The sequence below is a fragment of the Moschus berezovskii genome, chromosome 22 (genome assembly GCF_049115385.1).
Source record: "Moschus berezovskii isolate FMDL1 chromosome 22, NW_MosBer_1.0, whole genome shotgun sequence".
Classification (NCBI taxonomy): Eukaryota; Metazoa; Chordata; class Mammalia; order Artiodactyla; family Moschidae; genus Moschus; species Moschus berezovskii.
Genome location: NC_142481.1, coordinates 52,538,128 through 52,558,806, shown reverse-complemented (window position 1 = coordinate 52,558,806; position 20,679 = coordinate 52,538,128). Strand labels below are relative to the sequence as shown.

General features: G+C 55.9%; 1 protein-coding gene and 1 long non-coding RNA gene across 10 annotated transcripts in view; one reads left to right on the top strand and one right to left on the bottom strand.

The window, feature by feature from the left end:
• The window catches only part of GSE1 (Gse1 coiled-coil protein), a 394,319-nt gene that overhangs the window by 32,394 nt on the left and 341,246 nt on the right, over positions 1 to 20,679 (top strand). The window lies entirely within an intron of this gene.
• Positions 3,041 to 20,335, bottom strand: LOC129547201 (uncharacterized). 4 transcript variants are annotated; one of them, XR_008684029.2, is made up of 7 exons: positions 20,197 to 20,335; positions 13,911 to 13,989; positions 12,872 to 13,115; positions 11,290 to 11,517; positions 9,337 to 9,498; positions 8,512 to 8,596; positions 3,041 to 3,179 (listed from the first exon to the last, which is right to left on the bottom strand). It is a non-coding gene; the product is annotated as an uncharacterized LOC129547201 (long non-coding RNA). The 4 variants fall into 4 exon arrangements; XR_016035913.1 differs by lacking the exon at positions 3,041 to 3,179 and adding an exon at positions 7,733 to 7,872; XR_016035914.1 differs by lacking the exon at positions 3,041 to 3,179 and having other exon boundaries at positions 8,387 to 8,596; positions 20,101 to 20,228.

Here is a 20,679-nt window from a genome sequence, read left to right as displayed (position 1 = left end):
GACCTAACTTGGCGAACTTGTTCTTAAAGGACCAGGTGTTAGATATTTCAGGCTTTGTGGGCTGGTCTCTGGTGTCTGCTGCATATTCTTCTCTGTTATTTACTTACTCTTTAGAATTCTTTAAAAACTTAAAAGCCATGCTTAGTTTGGCTGGCTGGTGGGTTGTGGTTTGCTGCAGCCTCCTCTGTACCAGCCATGTCGGGTGTGGGCTGGCTGTGACACCCACCTGTGAAGTTTTTGTTTTCTAAGCATCAGCTGTGCCCCAAGCCTGCTGAGCTGTATACATGTTGGCTCCGTTAACTCGGACAACAACCCAGTGAGTGACACTGTAAATCCACTTCACAGATGAGGAAACTGAGCCACAAGGAGATGAGAGGACCAACCTGTGGTCTCACAGTTGGTCAGGGCAGCACTGGGATTTGAACTCAGACCAGCAGTGTCTGTCTTAACCACGGAGCCTCACCACATGGCTTTGGTGCCTGGCTTCTCTGTTTTCTGCCCCTTCCCTGATAATTTTGGATGTAAAGGAAGCCAGATTCTATTCCTGGCCTTTTCTGGTTCTCGTGCCCCTAGCTGGCCTGCGTCCCCATTGACGTTTGCCTCCTCCCATCCTACTGCATCACCTTTGCGTGCCCCGCATTAGGGAGACACCCTCTGGAGCAACTCAGAGTTCCAGAAAGAGCTTCAGCAGCACCTGCTCCTCCGTGGCCAGCCCTCAGGTCACACCAGGCAAAGCCCTTCAGCCACTCAGCCCACATTCTGCAACTTAATATCTAAGCCACATGGGCTTGGCCACAGCACATGACCGAGGTGGGGAGTAGAAGCCCCAAGTGGTCAACCTAACATTGCCTGCTGGACTTACCCTGGCGGTAGGGGCAGCTGTAGCTGAAGGGTCACTGGGAGAGACTGTCCCCTGCCATCAGCCAGGCACAGAACGTGATCCCTTGGTGTCCTGAAGCTATGGGCCACCAGAGAGACTGGTTCTGAACTTTCTGGCCTCCCAGGTTGCTGTTAAAAAGACAGGGAGTTTTGGACAGGTGGTCCAAATGGGAGAGAAGACAAGTAAATATATGGGAATATAGTTACATGAAAGCTATTAAAATGCCAGGAAAAATTAGTAAGACTCGATGCTGGTCAAGTTGCAGAAATTTGGCTGGTTAGTATTGCTGCTGGCAGCACAAATCTGTATCATATTGTCTGATCCTCAAACCATTTGTCAGTCTGTATCCAGGGTTTTAAAAATGCTCCATACCTTAGCCCAATAATCACATGGCTAGAAATGTATCCTAAGGAATGTGCTTGGAAGAATGAAAGTGATAAGACACACAAAGATGTTCTTTGCACTGTTATTTATAATGGGGGAATTCTAAACATCCAACAGCAAGATACAGTTAGGTACACTGTTATGTATCCCTGGGGATGGAATATTCTGTGGCTTTAAAATGAGGTCCATGGAGCCCATTTGAGCACAGAGAAGCTGATGATCTAATGCTGAGTCAAAATAAGCAGAACACAGATTGTAAACGTGTCTTGATTACAGCCTTAAAGAAATATGTCCATGTACGTCCAGACTGGAAGTGGCCTTGGATCACTGGTGCGACTGTTCACAGGGTGATAGGACCCCCTCCAACGGAAGCATACTTTAATGCTGTCTCCGTTTTGTCTTAGTGCTAAATGTCAGGGAGATGCTTTTGCCACTTCTGTGTTGTGTGACCTTGGACAGGCCGCTGGCTGTATCTGAGCCTCATTTCCACCATCTGTGAAACCTCCACAGTTCCCTGGGACTGTGGGACCTGGAGGGGCCTGCCTTACAAGGCCTTTATGGGTGATAACTTGTTATCCAGTGTGGAGCTGGATTGTCACCATCTAGCCTGAGGATGGTTGTGAGGGGGGAGGGGCATAGACCAGGCCCCCCTGCCGGCCGCCCCGAGGAGCTCGGCCTCTGACACTGAGCCGCCTGCGAGGCGGGTGTGGGCGGCCTGTGCAGGGCACTCAGCTCTGGAGACTTGGAGCCGGGTGCTGCCCCAGGCCCTTTCCTTCTCTTTCATGCCATCACATGGGGTATGTTTCAGTCAGGGCTTCCATCCTGGGAGCCAGGGAGGCCTTGGAACTCTTGAGTCTCATGCAGCAGGGGCTGAAAGCTTCGTGCCACCATGGAGCTGGCGCCGCCTGAAACATGGCCTCTCCAGCGGCTTTCATTCGGTGAGGATGCCTGTCACGGGCTGAACTGTGTGCATCCACGCGCACGCGCACACACCGCCAGTCACTATATTGACCTGTGCTAACCCTGGCACCTTAGACTGTGGCCATCCTCGCAGACAGGGTCTTGAGAGAGGCCATTAAGGTAGAATGAGGTCATTAGGGTGGGGCCTGATCCAATAGGTCTGGTGTCCTTGTACGAAGAGGGGATAGGGTCACAGACACACAGAGAAGGAAGACCACGCGAAGACGCCGGGAGAGGACGGCCGTCTCCACGCCGAGGAGAGAGGCCTCAGAAGGAGCCAAGCCTGCCGATGGCCGTGGCCTCCAGCTTCTAGCCTCCAGAACTGCGAGAAAAATGCGTCTGCTGTTTGGGTCCACGCCTGGCCCCTGGTTACACACTGCCCCATCGATGTCCATGAGAGGTGTGCAGCTCCTGCGGGTGGTGGCGGAGGGTGCTCAGCAGCGTGTGAAGGGTGCGTCTGGCCTTCAGTGGTTACCCCTTGTTGCCAGACATTTACAATGTTTCCCCCACTGTTGTAGATAACGTCTTCCTGCATGTTAACTGCTCTTACGCCTGTAGGGTGCGTTTCCAGAAGGGTCCTGGGGCCGCAGCTGCTGAGCATGGCTCTCTACCCACCCTGAGTGCATTGGTCAGTGCAGCCGGTCCTGCCATGTGAGGAAGACACCCCTCAGGCCAGGCCCAGGGACTGGGCCCTCAGCCATGTGGAGCGCCCTCCAGGGGGCCCACACGACCTTGAAAGTCATCTTCTGGGCTCTGAGTCTGAGCTGGGGTTCTCACAGGAGCAGGGAGCATCAGAGGAGCCCCTTGGCTGGGAGTGGGAAGACCAGTGTCCAAAGGCAGCTCAGGCTCACAGGCTCCCGGGGCAGAGGTCAGCGGGCTGTTGGCAGCTGCACCGTGTCAGTCATGTGGGAATGGAGGCCCCGGTCATCTTCACAGAGATTTTCTGTGGCTGGTTCTGTGACAGAGAGAGGGAAAGAGCAAGCTGCGAGTAGGTGGAGCCGTCACCAGGCACCTCTGCCAGGCTGGGAGCCGGCCCTGGCGCCCTCCCTCCCTCCCTCCGGGTACAAAATATCCCGTAATAGGCTCTGGCTGTTAGGAGTCCAGAGACAGAAAGAAGAGATTGACATCATGCAAGTGTTGGGTTCGGTGAACGGAGTCCCGCTGGCCCCATTGCCGTGTTAGTGGCTTCTGTCCACCTGGAGAGGTCTGCTCAGGGCCAGCACCTCAGGGGCCGGTGCTGGGGCCCGGTGTCCCCCGGGTTCACGTCCACCTGAACCTGTGAACGTGCCCTTATTTGGAAATAAGGTCTTTACAGATGTGATCCAGTGACAGTGAGGTCAGGCTGGATAAGGGTGGCCCTGAATCCACTGCCTAGTGTCCTTATAAGAAGAGGGGAATTTGGACCCTGGCAGAGAGAGTGGTGGGCGGAGACGGACACGCACACAGAGGCCACGTGAAGAGGGAGGCAGGGATGGGAGCGCAGCTACAAGCCAAGGGACGCCGTGTGGCTGGCAGCTGCCAGAGGCTGGAGAAGCCCAGAGGGCTCCTCCCCGATCCCTTTAGGAGGACTGTGGCCCTGCCCACACCTTGGTTTCAAACTTCTGCAAACTGAGCAAATAAGTTTCTGTCGTTCAAGCACCTGGTTTGTGGTGACTAGTTACGGCAGCCCTGGGACACCTGCATGCATGCGCGCACACACACACACACACCCCCACCCAGTGGGCCTTTCCTTTTCCTCCCTCTGGCCCTGCGTGTGCCCTCTTACAAAGTCACGATGGTGGCCGTTACCCGCCTTGTCCCCTGGGTAGGGCTGGCAGTGGAATGGTGCACTGTAAGTGTGCGGAATAGAGGGGCAGGGGCCAGGGCAGGAGGGGAAGGGAAGGGGTGACTCTCAGAACTGACCCTGTGGGCAGGGGGGTGCCCCCTCTCCTGCACTTGACCTGGCCTCCTCGTCCAGTCTCGGCTTCTGGGGCGGGAGTGAGGGGGGGCGCTGTGCCAGGCCCAGGGCCATCCAGAGTGCCCAGTGTGCTGTCCCTCTCAGGCCTCAGTTTGCCTCACTGTAAGGTGGGTTCGTCGTACCCTTTTTTTAGGCCCTCTTGGGGAAACAAGCAAGCTGGCCCATGGAAGGCAGTGTGCTCGACATTTGCATGGGTCTTGACAAAGCCTGACTTGGTTGGGGAGCAGCTGGGCCTGCCGAGGGAGGGCGGCGGGGTGGAGGATGCCCATGGAGGAGGAGGAGGGCACAGTGGTTGAGGGCGTGCTGTTGAGGGGGCAGGTCCCACGTGGGGCCCCAGCTGTACCAGTTCTGTCCTGGGGTAACTGACTCTGCCTCAGTGTCTCCACATGGGAAATGGGTGAGCTGAGAGCACCAGCCCCACAGGGAGCCTCCCAGGGACTCTCAAAGCCTGTACCTCCGGTGGGAGATGGGGCCTGACACGTACCAGACTTGCTGTGCCTGTGGAGTCGGCTTGTCTTCATTACTGGACTGTGTTTGGGGCTGAGGAGCAAAGTGCTAGCTGGTCAAACCAAAGGAAGCGTCTAGATGCAGAAGCCTTTGCATCTGAAGGTTGGTCATTCCTTGAAAGAGCAGTGGGGAATGTGACACAGTGGGCGTCTAAAGGTCCCTGAGGCGTCCACTCCTCCCCTCTGTGCTTTTGAGTTGGGGGGACCCATGCTCAGAGGGACCCTGACGTGTGGGACAAGTGGTGCTGTCCAGACCCGCTCGCTCTGCCCCTGGCCCACTCTGGTTTGTACACTGAGGACTTTGCATAAAACTGGGGTCCCGCACCCGTGCCTCTCCCCACCGGGACCCGGCTCATGCAGCAGGAAGCATCTTGCAGGGGTCAGTGGGCGGTCTGCTCTGCGGAGGCATGGTGTCCTGGGCACGGAGGCCTGTCTCGTCACCGTGGACCACTTGGGCCAGAAATGGGAAGTTCCCCAGGAAGGCATCGTTTCTCGTCATCACGTCTTTCCTTCCTGTGTTTTCCGGGATGGCATAAAAGCCCCTCTGTGCCAGCTACTGCCCCAAGATCATAGGACCCCATCCTTGTTCCCCCGAGACCACCAAAGTGCTGTGTTACACCCACTGCACAGATGGGACTCACTGAGCCCTGCCAGGCTGGTGTGTCTTGTTTCTGGCCTGTGTCAGAGCAGGCGGGCTCCCCTGGTTACTCAGCTCTGCAGGGACAGGTGGGTGGCACTTCCCAGGGTAGCCCCAGCCTGAGGGAGGGTGGTCCCTGCTGCAGCTTTCGGCTACTCCGGGAAGCCCTGGGCTGCTGCCACTCACAGGGGTCCTCCGCTGCCCAGGCGGGCTCGTGGGCCTCACGTAATGTTGGAGCATACTCCCGGCCCCGGGGGCCAGCACCCCACGCTCAGTCCCTCAGCCCTTTCCTGGAGGCCGGGGGTGGGGAGCATTCTGTGACGTGTCCCCCACCCCTCTCTGACTGGAGGCAACTCAGTGTAACCCCGTGCCTGGGTTTCCCTCGCCCTGTTGGGGCCCCCTCTCCAGTGGGTGGCTGTAAAAATAGCACTTGCTTTCAGTTAGGAGCTGGGGGCGGCGGGGGTCCGGTTTCCCTGCTCCTGGAGGAATTACCGGCCCACATGTTGCCAGGAGCCTTGGCTGGGAGAGGCAAGCGTGGCTCCAAGCCGGCGAGCGGGCGGCGGCGCAGATGGAAACTCGATCCCGGCTCAGCAGACTGTTTGATTTATTTTAAAATCAAGCAGATGGCTGCTGCAGGGGTTTGTTTAAGTTCAGCTCTGAGCCGGGCCCACGGCCAGGAGCCTCGGGGCAGCTGCGCCAAAAATTTTTCAATGACTTTGGTCGTCTAACCACCTCTTCCCTCCCTTTTGAACTTGAGCCTCGCCACACACACGTCGGCCGCTCGCGCCATCTCCATGCGGCTCGGCTGCGCCCGGCTCTCGGTCCCCCCGGCTCTCGGTTCCCCCCGGCTCTCGGTCCCCGCCTTTGTCTTGCCACGCCCACCTCTGTCTTTGCCCTCCCGTGTCTGTCTGTCTCCGCCTCTGTCTCTGAGTCTGTGTGTCTCCTGGTTTCTGGGTCTCCTCACCACTCCCTTTCCCAGGAAAGCTTCCCAGCTCTCCCCCGGGCTCCCTGGCTTCCTCCACAATCCTCTGCTCCGCCCTCACCCACCCCCAGCAGCACCACTCTGGCCATCGGCACATGGGAGAACAGCCAAGCTTTGTGGCCACTCAGCCTTCTCTGGGCTGTCCCATCGCCGAGACACTGTGGCTGGGAAAACCAGGCCTCGGCCATAAAATCCTGGAGTAGACCAGCCCGCCAAGGGCAAGCGGCTCAGCTCCCACCCGGAGCAGGGAGGCCGGGTGGCCTGAAGGTTTCCCTGCTGGGGGTGGAGCGGGTGGCCTGGGCACCTACGAGGAGCCCACTGTGCGACTGTCTGTCTGGGGAGGCTGGCTGGGGGCTGCAGCGGGGTTCACGCTCCCCCATGTGCTCATGCACAGACACTCACACACACCTCCCCCAACACTGCTGGTGGACAGACCAGGTCGTATCCCCCAGGCCCCCAGAAGAAATGACCGGTCCCCTGTTCAAATGGCAGCAGGCTCTGCAACCCCAGACCCATCCCCTAAGGGACCCAGCACCCGCTGCCACTTCCTAAACAAACCAAAGCTTTAAATAGCTGCCAGCTTTGTAAATAACCCCAGATCCATGAGGGGCACTCTCTAGATGGGTGGGACATGGCCTCCAGCCAACCCTGCACCAAGGAGGGGGTTGGAGGGCTGATGGCACTCAGGCCCCTGACCTGGGCTGGGGTCAGGCCCCACGGCAGCCCTGGTTGGGTCCAGGGTGTTTTTCTGTCTCTGAATGGAATGGCCAGCTCTGGTTGATGTGGGTTCTGACTCAGCTGCTCACCCCAGCACCCAGAGTCACCCCAATTCAGTGACCCACCTCAGGGAGGGCGGGAGAGGCCTGCACTAACCTGGCTACAGGGCAGCTGAGGGTCCAGCAGGGGTGCTGGGGAGAGGGTGAGGCAGGATGCTGGTTCTACACCTCTCTTCCTTTCGGCCGCGTCCACGCTGGCAAGGACCTAGCCTGGCCCTTAGTGCCCCTCTACCCCGCCCCAGGGTCCTCCGTGGAATGACATGCTTCAGAGTAGAGGTGTCAGCTTTCTCCACCAGACTCTGCCCTGAATGGATCCAAGGAGACCTCAGGGACAGACTTGTCCAGAATGGCAGCACGCGGAGCCCAGCCCTCAGCTGGGTCCAGAGCAGAACTCCTGCACCTTTTGCCCGAGGGCCAGTTGGTCAGGTGGTCACAGGACCACAGGATACGCTGGAGGCAGCACCCTTGGGTGCAGGACCATGGCCTCTACACACCCCCACGAGGATAGTTTCACATCCCAGCCAAATTGCATTAGTTCTCTAGGACATCGTGGATGGTGGAAACCAGCCCGCCAGCAGCTTTAAAAAGCTTTGTTTTTCAAAACAGCCTATTCCCATCTCCCATGGCCATGCACCAGCATCTCTGTCAGATCAAATAATTTGAAAATTGTAATGATTTTGGCACCTTCTGGAACAGCCCAGGAAGCTGAAAGCATGGCCCAATTAAAAAATGCATCCCAGTTCACTTCGTGGATTGGATGGGTGAGGGTCATTCCTCTTGATAATGCACCCTGGAAGGTAGGGAAATTTTTGTTGATTTATTTTCTGTCTCCCTCGTCCCCTGGCCTTCACTGCACAGAGGCCTGGATCCACCACATGGCTTCATTAATACTGTGACTTCTCTTTCTAGTGTGATTTTTGTGTAAGAAAGAGGAAAACAAAAATTTTAAAGCTGCATATCCCCAAAGCTGTGAAACTTTTCGAAATTTCATTTTCTAGGTGGCTTTTTGGAGAAGGCAATAGCAACCCACTCCAGTAGTCTTGCCTGGAAAATCCCATGGACGGAGGAGCCTGGTGGGCTGCAGTCTATGGGGTCTCTAAGAGTCGGACTCGACTGAGCGACTTCATTTTCACTTTTCATTTTCATGCATTGGAGAAGGAAATGGCAACCCACTCCAGTGTTCTTGCCTGGAGAATCCCAGGGATGGCGGAGCCTGGTGGGCTGCCATTTATGGGGTCGCACAGAGTCGGACACGACCGAAGCGATTTAGCAGCAGCAGCAGCAGCAGGTGGTTTTTACCAGGTTGATGTTTTTGTTCGTTCGTGATTAGTTGTGTGAAGGAGAGGATAGTTTGTGGGCAGGCAGGCATCACAGCTGTCACACTGTGTGCTCTACCTCAGGAAACCCAGGAAAATGCCTTTAGACCTACCAGTGTCACGAGTTACAAAGTCTTCAATCTGCTAAGCTTGATGACGGCCAAGTGGGGCCAGCACCATCCTTCTTCCTGTTCTTTACTGTATAAAAAAATAAACATCGTGTAAAATGTACCATTACAACCATCTCAAAGGGTCCAGCCTAGTGGCGTTAAGTACATGTGTGCTGTTGTGTGACCATCACCACCATCTACTTCCAGAACTTTCTTATCACCCAAAACTGAAACTCCATACCCACTTCCAGTACCATTTTCAAGATGCTATGGAGGCAGAGACACTGCCTGGGCAGCACAGGGCACACCCAGAGGTTTCCCGTTTAAGGGCCAAAATCCCTGGATGCGGTGGAGAGAACAGAACAAAGGAGCAGAAAACTTGGCAGAAAATTGTGCGCCGATGACAGGGGTGGATACAGAGAGAGAGACCAGGGGAGAAGCAAAGGAAGGAAGGGGGGTTGAGGAACAGAGGAGAGGTTCCTGAAGCCAAGCAAAAAAAAAAAAAAGGCACCCTGGGTCTGGCTGGCAGCTGCAGAACATCATTATATTTGAGTTGAGCTGGAGGCTCTACAGATTAGCGAGAGCTGTTCCAGTTCCAGTTTATAGCTTAGTTGGGAGTCAGACTCCCTGGTTTCTTGGATGTCCAGTCCTTGGTGGGATCCAGAAGCTCCATCACTCATTCCATGGAGGTCTGCTGAGCATGTTCCGAGTACAGGAGACCCAGCTCTGAACAGGACAGACCTCCCTCCGCTCCCCACACCCTCCCCCATCCAGTTTATCTTCTGCAGGCGGACCTGACCGAGAAGAAAGGAGGGAACAAGTACTCACTGTGCTGTCAGATAAATCTGCAGCCAGGTATCACCGGGGAGGTGGGGAAGCCTGGAGGGAGCTGGTGAGCAGGGGCTGTGTGGGAATTGACCGACATGCTTGGGAGCGGGTGGGAGGCACAGCTTTGACTGGCAGGAGAAGCCGATCAGGCGAAGAGTGGTCCTGGCAGAAGGAACAGAAAAGTAATCACCGCAAAAGTCCTGATGGGGAAAGTGCTTGGGATTTTGTAGGTAAAGCAGGTGGTTGGCTTGGCTGGTGGGTGAATAGGGAGGAAGGCGAGCCCAGGAGAAGGTCCAAGAGGCCAGGGTGGGGCTGGAGGATGTCAAGCCCTGAGAGTTCCAAGTGGGAAGGGGATTTGTTGGGGTGGTTCCCTGGGGAGATGTAACCTGATGGATGGAACCCCCATCCCTCTGGCTGCTGGGTGGGGAGCAAAGTGGAGAGGGCAGGCATGGACGTGGCATCAAAGAATATGTTGAGTCCCATCAGGGTCTGCCAATCCCCCTTTCAGTTGGCCTTTGGTCATTCTGACTGTTTCATGGAGAGTCTCGGGCTCTCTTCAATGCCCCCCTATTGTTTGCTGTACAACTTACCTGCTGCTGTGTAACAGAATGCCCCCAAATGTTGTAGCTGAAAACAAGGTTTGACTGGGGTTGGGTGGTCAGCTCCAAGATGGCGCCTCACACAACTCTTGACTGGAGCCTCAGCTCCTTGCTCTGTGGGTGTCTCCCTAGAGCAGCTGGCTTTGCCCAGAGACAGTGACCCAAGAAAGAACCAGCGGGGAGCCTCAGTGCCTCAAATGACCTGGTCTCAGAAGCCACACACAGTCACTCCTGCCCTGTTCTCTTCACGGGACACAAATCCCTAAGTCTGGCCCACACTCAAGGGTTCTGCCTCTTCAGGGGAGTCATGTCAAAGCATCTGTGGTTATGTTTTTAAACCACCACACTCGCTGATCTCCATTTTTAATAGAGAGAGAATAGGCCTTGGGTCCTGCGCCTTCATTGGGAATCTTATTTGGCTAAAATTGAATAGCATTGCGTTGTTTTCACAGTATGTATTTTTAGGGTTATTTTCCACTTACATTGCTTAATATTGATTTTCCTTTTAGGGTAGTCATGTACATTTTAAATATATTTAAGCTTAAAAAATGAGTTGACTTAAGGGAGATTATGAAGTAAAAAATACTAAGTCGATTTCAGAGGAAGGACAAAGAGAGTGAAAATGCCATAAAGTAGGAGGTGGAACGAGATGGCCATGGCTGGGGCCTGCTGGCAGCAGAGTAGCTGAGAGTTCAGGCTCTGGGTTCGACCCCTGGCTCGGCCTCCTGCAACTGTGTGACTATGGGTGGTAATCTAGCCTCCTTGGACCTGTTTCCCTGTTGACAAAGTTAGTGAGCCGCCTGCTGCCTGGGCGTTGCGGGGCCCAGGTGGGGTGGGGTATCCAGGGAAGGGCTCAGCACTGGGCCGGGTAGGGAGTAAAGGCCCATGAGTGTCCACTGCTAGGATGGCAGCCTCTCCACACAGTCTGCAGGCTGCTTGAGGTGCTCCTGGTGTGTGTGTGTGTGTGTGTGTGTGTGTGTGGTGTGTGTGTAGCTGGAGAGCTAAGGAGATAGCCCCTCCCCTCTGGTCACTCAGAGCTGTGGTAGCACCTGTTGGTGAGGGGGAGGCTCCTTTGGGGGCCTCTTCATCTGGTCAGAATGCTGAGGTTACCCGTAAGAAATCAGTGACCCAAATAGCGGTTGTCCTCCTCATCCACGGGTCTGCCTGCCCAGCCATCCTGCCTGCATCTGTCTTCTCTGTCCTTTCATCCATCCCACATGCGTGTGCATTTGGCCTGCCTGCCTTCCGTCCATCCACTTATTTTCTTTCCATTGTCCACACGTGCATCCATCACCCACCTGTCCATTCATCCACCTGCCTTTCCTTCTTCCATCCCGTCATAGCTCTGTCCTACCTGGTTCCTCATGGCATTCATCCATTCGTTTATCTTGTTTTCCTTCTGGGCATCCATCCACCAGTCCATCCATTTTTCCTTCCTTCCATCCATCCATGCCTCCACCTGTCCATCCATCTGTGCATTGGTCCATCCATCCATTTACCAGGCGTCGGATTTTGTGCTGAGGATGTAGCAATGAACAAAAGAGCCTCTGCCATCAGAGCATTCCTGTCCAGTCAGGAAGGCCTGTACGTTGTGAAGGATGAGAAGAGATGGTGGGTTATGCCCTAATGGTATAGTGAGCACCTGCTGTATGCATGCAACCTCATGATCAGTGAAGGCAAATTCATGAGGCCCTCATAGTGGGTGTGTGTCCACAGGACAGAGGTGTCAAAGGTGGATGTGATCAGCTCTACCTTGCAAGGAAGGGAATACTTGAAGGGCTTTTGAGGGATGTGCAGGAAGTAGCTGGAAAGGGTGATTGAGGTGGCAAGAACCACACAGGCAAGTTTGGGGATGTCTGCATGACTGGGGGGCCTCTGGACAGCATCCTGTCCTGGAGGAGAACTTGCAGGTTGGGGCCAGAGTCGGGGGTTGTTAGGCCAACTTGAAGGAAACTCTGGGAGTCGCGGAGGATAAGCGTAGGCAGAGAACATAGCAGGGGGGTTATTTCAGGCCAGTCAGGACTCCAGATACATGTTTTCTCCGTGAGGAGCCCTGGGAGAAGGGAACTTGTTCACTAACTCACTTCGTGTGTCCTGCATGCTGGCCATGTGCTGGCACAGGGGGTGCAGCAGGAAACAGACAGGCAAGGTCCTGCCCTTACCATCTGATCGGAGGCCTCAAACAGTAACCATAAATCGATGCACAGGAATGCCCTGCCAGTAGTGACAAGTGTGTAGTAGAGAAGATGCTGGGGTGGGTGGGGGAGGGGAGCGCTGCCTGGGGGGAACAGGCTGGCTTCTCCCGGGAGGGGGCACGCAGGCCACGGGACATGGGGGGAGAACAGCTTCCAGACAGAGGGGGCAGCTCACAGAGGCCCTGTGGTGGGTGCAGCTGGCCTGCTGGGGCGGGTGTGTAATCCAGTCTCTACAGACCCCGGCACTCAGCTTGTGAGGAATGAATGGATTGCAGGTGTGATGTCGGAAGTCAGAGATAGAGAGGCCTGTACAGAGGGTGTGTTTTTTTTTTTTTCTGTGGGTGCTGGGGAGCCTCTGAAGGTGGCTGAGTAGGGGAGGCTCGTGAGCATCATTCTTGGGCAGCAACATGCAGGATGGCCAGGATGGGGAGGGTGAAACTCTCAGGCCGGAAGCTTCTGGGAGTGCTGAGTCAGTGCAGTTAATGCCTAGACTTTAAGGTCACCCGAGCCTGGGACCGAGTCTTCCCCTGCCGCAAACCAGTGCTGTGACCCAGGAGAGGTACTCCTGCCTCTGAGCCTCCGTGTCCTCATATACAGAACAGGCCTAACCATGGCGCCTGTGTCTGGGGTTGTCATGGAGATGCCAAATGTCTGGTGTGAACAGCCCCTCCCTTGACTGCGTAGGAACCTTGTGTGTGCTCAGTCGCGTCCAACTCTGCAACCCCATGGACTGTAACCCACCAGGCTCTTCTGTCCTTGGGATTCTCTGGGCAAGAATACTGGGGCGAGTTGCCATTTCTTCCTTCAGGGGATCTTCTTGACCCAGGGATCGAACCTATATCACCTGCATTGCAGGTGGATTCTTCACCACTGAGCCACCTGAGTAGGAACCTTGCTCACACTGATTCTGGCAGCTTCCCAGGCCGGTGAGAACCGTGTGTGTCATGGATGGATGCAGACCAGCAGGAGGGCAGCTCTATCGTGTCTGATGAAAAGAAGATACAGAGATGTCTCTCAGTATACCATGCTGCAAAGGGGCCTGGGGCCTCCTGCCCTCCCTGGGGAGAGAACACACCCAGGTTACACGGCCCCCAGCCCCGCAGTCTGTTCCGAGCTGTGCAGGGCCTGGGCGTCCAACAAGCCAAACAACTGTTTTTGAGTCACTGCGGTATGGCAGCCAAGTGGAACTGCTTCCACAGTCGGCTCTGGTGGGAGGGGTGGAGGGACACCACCTCCTCCTCGCAGGGGCGGCTACTTGGCTGGAGTCAGGAGCGCAGCCTGCAGAGTGGGGGTGGGGGGCCTCTCTGGACCCAGGCTGAGGTCTGCCCCAGGCCGACAGGGTGCCCACTTCAGGGCTGCCAGGCTGGCTCTGGGTCGGCAGGGGTGGAGGGAGGCGGGCGGCTGCGTGGAGGGGTGTCTCTCCCTGCAGGCATTGGCAGGCTGGAGCCAGCTGCTCTGGCCTTGGCAGGGCGAACAGAGAGCAAGTCAGCACAGCCTCCGCAGTGCCAAGGCCGGGAGCAGGCTTGCGGCTCCCGTTCCGCTTCTGCGGGCGGGGCCTTTGTGCCCACCTGGCTTCCCCCCGGGCCTGGCCCTCCTGTACCCCCACATTCTCTGTCAGTGATGGCTAACTAGAGCTGATTTCTACTGGGGGCACTTTCTATGTGACAGGCACTGTGCAAAATGTTTTCATGTATACTTTAACGAGTATTTAACACTCTCAAAATACTGTTTGCATTTTACGGAGAAGGTGATGGAGGCACAGAGGAGTTAAGTAACTTACCAAAGGTCACACAGCCAGCAAGTAGTAGATAGAGCTTACTCCAGAATCCATGCTTTTAACTTCTTCGTGAGACCGCCTCCTACAACCAATAATAACAGTGCCAACTGCAGCCCATAGCCCCAGGTGTACAAGAGATCACCTTTCCCTTAAATCAAAGTAAATCCAAGTATAATATTCTTAGCCCTTTCCTCTTGGTCACAAGCTGGCTGCCACAGCTCCAAGCATCACATGCTTATAGGAGGATAGCATCCAAAAGCAGAATGGGAAGGGATGGGGTCTCCTTTTCCATTTTCTCTTTGGGGCAAGGGTGTTTTCCAGAAGATTTTAGCAAATTTGGGTCCATCTGTCCAAGTTGGGTCACATGCCCATCTGTAATTGCAAAGTTCTGGGAATACGAGTATCTCACCTTTCCAGACTTCATGCGCCGCAGGCTGTGCCATCAGAAAAAGAAGCAGATAGGAATGGCTGGTGGGGAGCAGCTCAATTGGCCTGATCTTCAAGCAGGGGCTGCCACCTCCATTTTCCAGATGAGGAATGGGGCTCAGTGGCAGGAGCCTGGCCTGGGTCTGTGGACCCCTTGCTGGCATCGAGCATCTGGGCGGGGTGCTCCCTCTGCATTCATTTTAGAACTGCACCTCGAGCTGGGGATCAGCCTCTGGCAGGCTGCCACAGGGCGTGCGTGTCTTTTGGGCGTCCTTGTGTGACTCAGGAATGAACATCTAGAAGGTTCTAAATCACCCTGTACTGTACTGGAAGAGCTTGTGTTACCCACACTCCTGTTTGCAGATGCCACAAACCCAATTCCAAAAGGGTGTTTGTGGACTCCTGCAACCAGTGAAGGGTGAAGCTGGCCCCAGGCACCCTTGGATCCAGACTCATTGGTCCTTCCACCTGTCTCCATCCGCAGCTTTGTTTTCCCCTGTGTGGAATGCATCCTTGGGCAGGTTCTCCTCACAGGTCAGAGATGGCTAAAGTCAGTTCTAGGCTAGTATCTAATGACTCCAAAGAGGGCATGGAGAGGAATTCCTGGGAAATGTCCCAAGGAAGATTCTGATTGGCCCACCCTTGTAGAGGGGGAAAGGAGTCTGTTGGTGGACAGGGCCACTGGGTCGGGGAAGGACAGATGCTGGTTAGATACAGTAAAAAATTTGCTTACTCCAGATGAGTGAGTGGAAGGACAGAATGATGGAAAGGTGAAGGATGGATAGGAGGATGGATGGATGGACAGATGAGTGGAGGCATGAATGTGCTGATGGTTAAACAGATAGGTGCTTACATGGACAGATAGATGTACCAATAGCTGGATGCGTGGTTGGAATGGGAGACGGCTGGCTGGCTGTAGCTCCCCCTCCTTCCCTAGAAGCTCCCTGGGCAGAGCTGCCTGTGTGAGTGATAATGAAGGCTCCATTGGGTCTTCCACTCAGGCAGCTAACTGCTTAGCCCCTAAAGCCTGTCTAAACCTTCAGTTTCATTTTTGTAGCAAGGTCATTTCTGCTTCTTCCCCCTATGAGTGTCTTTAATAACACTTATTCTTCCCACAGCACAAAATGATGCCTTAGAAAACTTGAAAGATTTAGAACAACTTGCAAAAGCACATGGGGAGTCATCATGGTCCTGGCCTGCAGGCCCCTTGACACTGCCAGCTGGTAGGTGTCTGTCTGTGGCTCTTCTCTGACAGCTGCAGGTGCCAGTGCTTGGCGGCCCCTGTGCCTTGGTTTAGGGAGCGCCAACCTCATGGGGCCTGGTCCCAGCCAGACTTGCTTCCTCCCAATGGGGAGATGAACAGTGGTGACCTTTTTGGCAGGCGAACCAGAACCAAGGTGTGGGATGTTCCTACATCTCTTTGGAGGTGTGTTTGTTGCTACAAGGCCACAGGGAGGCAGGCGTTTTCACAGCTTCTTCCTTGGGAGCTGCCTTGTCAACTCAGAAGAACACGCAGATCACAGGAAGCCATGAGTTGTTTCCTTGGGGACACTCTGAACGGCCAGCCCTCGCCTGAATGTGAATGCTCTGCCTATTCTCATACCAGCCTGTTCCCCTTGGACAGGCAGCTCAGACCACCCTGTCAGACACCCTCAGAGGGGCAGGAAGATAGGGGCTCGGGTGGTGGATGGGCTCTGAGTGTCCAGAGCAAAGAGGGACAGGGTTGCACCCCGGTGCTGCTTAGGGTGTGGGCTCGGGAGCAGAGAACACGGGTCCTCAGTTGGGTCTGCTGCTGTTCAGGCCCTCACAAGGTCTGGCTGTGTTCCTGTGTGAGGTGCAAGGCAGGGAGAAGGTGGCCCTCTCCCCATGCCCTGGGTTTTCCTTCTTAGGCCCTGCAGAAACAACAACGCTCTGCTCTCAGGTACCTGCCCTTCTGCCCAGAATATCTGCTGCTTTTCATCAAACATGCTAGTGTCACCTCTTCCAGGAGGCCTCCATGACTACTCCAGCTGAAGAAAGCTTCTGTCCACCCTGGTTGCCTCTTCAGGATATCAGCCCTGTGTCTGTGTCCTGTGTCTGTGTCCTTTCTGATGTGGATGGACATATGAGTGACTCTGGCATCCAGTGTGTGTGACGCGCTTGAGCAGGACTCCCACGGCTGGGCTTCCGGGCGTGTGGCCATGGGTCAGAGCGGGTGGTGGGCAGGCAGAGGCACGGGACTTGCGCTCTGGTCCCAGGGGTCTCTTGGGGGCTGATGCTGGGCTTGTACTCATTAGCGCAATGCATGGGGAAGTAGTGTACCAGCCTTCTCACCCCAAGAACCCGAGTAGTTACCTCCCTCCCTTGCAAAACTCCTTGCAAAGATGAGATGTCTGCCAAGCCACATTTATCAGCCAATCATTAATTCATTTCCTCATTTTTTATTAATCACTGTCCACCAGCCAGAGCTTCAGATGGGGATGAAAAGCACTGGGGAGGCACCAGTTTGACAGAATTGCCACCCAAACCAAGGGAACAGGGAGCTGGAGCCTGGCTGGGGCCCTCCAGTGGGGGCTGCTACACCTTTAGGGGCATTTAGAACAGCAGCTCCAGGGGCCCTGCTTGTCTCCTCTCATCAGGGGGAACTGCTCTGACAGCCTGTGCACACACGTCTGTATGTCTGCATGTTTGTATTCCTGTGTGCATGTGTGTGGGGTGAGGGTGTAGTGTGTTGTGTGGTGCATCTGGGAGATGTGGGTGTGTGATGTGTACACACAGAGCCTGTGTGCATAGTGTGTATTCTGTGTGTCATGTGTGGGCTGTGGGTGTGTGATGTGTACACACAGAGCCTGTGTTAGTGTGTGTTCTGTGTGTCATCTCGGGGGTGGGGGGGTTAATGTGTACACACAGAGCCTTTGTGCACAGTGTGTGTTCTGTGTGTCATGTGGGGGTAGAGGTGTGGTGTGTACACACAGAGCCTTTGTGCACAGTGTGTGTTCTGTGTGTCATGTGGGGGTGTGGAGGTGTGGTATGTACACACAGAGCCTTTGTGCACAGTGTGTGTTCTGTGTGTCATGTGGGGCTGTGGGTATGATGTGTACACAGAGAGCCTGTGTGCATAGTGTGTGTTCTGTGTGTCATGTGGGGGTGTGGGTGTGTGATGTGTACACACAGAGCCTGTGTGCGTAGTGTGTGTTCTGTGTGTCATGTGGGGGGTGTGGGTGTGTGATGTGTACACACAGCCTGTATGCGCAGTGTGTGTTCTATGTGTCATGTGGGGGGTGTGGGTGTGTGATATGTACACACAGAGCCTGTGTTAGTGTGTGTTCTGTGTGTCATGTGGGGGTGTGGAGGTGTGATGTGTACACACAGCCTGTGTTAGTGTGTGTTCTGTGTGTCATGTGGGGTGGGGGTGTGTGATGTGTACACACAGCCTGTATGCACAGTGTGTTTTCTGTGTGTCATGTGGGGGTGTGGGGGTGTGATGTGTACCCACAGCCTGTGTTAGTGTGTGTTCTGTGTGTCATGTGGGGGTGTGGGGGTGTGATGTACATACAGCCTATATGTGCAGTGTGTGTTCTGTGTGTCATGTGGGGGTATGTGTGTGTGACATGTACACACAGCCTGTTTGCATAGTGTGTATTCTGTGTGTCATGTGGGGTGTGGGGTTGTGATGTGTACACACAGCCTGTGTTAGTGTGTGTTCTGTGTGTCATGTGGGGTGTGATGTGTACACACATCCTGTGTGCGCAGTATGTGTTCTTGTGTGTGTGTCTATGCATGTGGTGTGTGTGTGCAGTGTGCATGGGTGGAGGCGGGGGAACAGACAGACTGACAAGGAGTTTCTCTGGATGATTAATGGCCTTTGGAAGGAGGCGCCGCGTCCATCAGACGCTCCTGGCAGGTCCTGAGCTCGGCTCCCCGCCTGCCTCCTGGCTGAACCAGCCCAGGTGAGGCTGAATTCCCAGCCGGTGGCCCAGGGCTGGCGGGCCAGGTCCCTGAGGGAACAGAGAGCCCCCTCCAGGGCTGCTTGCTTTCAGCTTGGCCTGCCCCAGGTCCTTTCTGCCCTTGCCCCCCATGCACAGTGTGGACCACCCAGTCAGCGACGCGGATTGCTGCTATAATACCCACCCCTAGGACACCCACCCCCCCCAGAGACTATTGTTCAGCAGGATCAGACCAGGGCTGGGGAACCTGCGTTTTTAACAAGTGTCACGGGGGTCTGATTCTGGAGGGCTGCAGACCACACTTTGAAGAACCCACCTAGTGCTACAGGGGAAGGTGCCCTCCCCTTTCTGTGTTTGTCCCCTGGGCATCCATTCTGCTCCCTTTCGTTTGCCGTGTGACCCTAGGCACGTCACTTTACCTGTCTAGGCCACTTCCTTATTTTTAAATAATAATCCTGCCTCTCACTCATTTTGGGATCTTTGTGGGCCTCGGCGTCGTCATCTGTGTGGTGTGGGTAATACTAGCCCAAGCCTCCTTGGGTTCTCAGGTTCTTGGGAGGAGTGAAGGAGTCATTCCCTTGGGCATCTAAGTGGCTGTCGCTGTTGTTCCATGCCCTGGAACTGGGGTGTGTGGTTAGACAGGGCCGTGTGGCGCACAGTGGGTTTTCAGGGAAGTGAATATCTTTCTTAATCCTAGTAATAGTGTCTGAGCTTACTGAGCTTCCTACCACCTGTGACTTGTTGCCTGCTCATCCCCAGTTTACAGACAAGAAAACCGAGGCTCAGAGGAATCACATGATTCACCTGAGTTGAGTGGGCCCAGGAGGGCTTGATTCCCAGACCCTTGAGATCTGCCCTTGGCTTTCAGGTGGGGGAGGTGGGGGAGGTTGAGGCTGCCAAGTCATTAACCCCCTCCCCCAGCAACCCTGGGAACGCCGGGCTGCGGGCACAGCGGAGCGGGCGGGGCTGGAGGGGTTGGGAGGCGCTGGAGCCACAGCCGCCAGCAAATCCAGCCCAGCTGGGGGATTAGACCGCATCTGGCTCGGTTTACACCAGAGAAACAAAGGCGGCTGCCGGCGCCTTTATCTGGTAGGGAGGGTTGTGGGGGGGGGCTGCCCTCAGCCCTGTGGGGAACCTGGTGGAAGGGAGGAGCGGAATCTGGGCCCTGATCCCGACACTAGCTCCCCTACCCGCCCTGTGACCCGCGGGGAGGTGACCTCACTTCTCTGGATGAAGGACAGAGTGTTCCTGGGGGGAAGCAGAGGAGCTGCAGGCTGGGGGGGGGCAGGGAGTCCTCGGGGCCCCGGGGCCCTGCAGCTGCCCATCCCAGGCAGCCTGCCCAGCCTGCAGTGGGGGTCCCCACCCTAGGGGCACATAGAATGTGAGCACTTCCCCCTCAGGCTGTGGCCCCAAACTTAGCACGAGGTCTCCCCTTTCAGTCGTAGAAGGGAAACAGCCAATAAAACAGAAAATCAGAGCGAGCCCGAACCGCACCTCTCCTCCAGCAGCAGGGAAGTGTTGGCCTGGGGGGTGTGCTGGTTATTTATGCCTCCCTGACCCCAAGGGGGTTCTGGCCCTCAGAGGGGTGGGTTCTTAGCTCCCCCTCCACCAGCCGCTCCCGGTGTGGAGGTGTTCTGACACCTCCCCCATCACCTTAGGGTTGGGGGCTTGAGCTCCCCCTCACCGCCTCAGGGGTGGTGTTGGGCCTGGCTCCTCCCCCACGGCCCCAGGGCTGGGGGTGGGGGAGTGCACCGCCTGCCCGCCCTGGGAAGCAGGACGGCGGGTGCCAGGCTGGCGGAGGTGGCCGGTGGGTGCGCGGCTCTCCGGAGCCAGGAGCTGACCTTATTAGCCGGGGGCAGCTGTTCGTGAAGCACATCTGGCAGCGGGCTGCGGCTGTATCCCGCGGACTGCACCCCACCCCCTCAGCCTGGCGTTACCTTCCAGGAATGCTGGCAGCGCCTCTCGCATCTGGAGCGCGTTTCTGGGGCAGCCGGCGCCCCCTCCGGCGCCTGGCCCGGGGCTGGGGGTGGGCGCCACCCCGCCCGGATTTCCTGGCTCCTCCCTCCTCCGCTGCCGGTGTGGCTCCCAGGGTAGGGAGGCCTGCCACTGGGCCCCAAGACAGAAAGGGCAGCGGATGTGATGTGGCTTTCTTCCTGGGAGGAGTGTGAGACCTAAGGACCAGCTGCTCGACCTCCACTTGCCAAGAGGGGAAATTGAGGTCTGGAGGAGTGCGAGGCTTCCTGCGGGGCCCTGTGGCTGGTGTGTGGTGCCGTGGTCGGAGGGTGGGTGCTGATTTTAGTGTTAACCTGACATCATACAGGTGTGATAGGTTCATTATCAACCAGCTGTGTGCCCGTCCTGGCCGGGTGTTCACCTCTGGCTGGCTGGGTAGAAGCTCCAGGGCCTGGGACCCGGCGTGG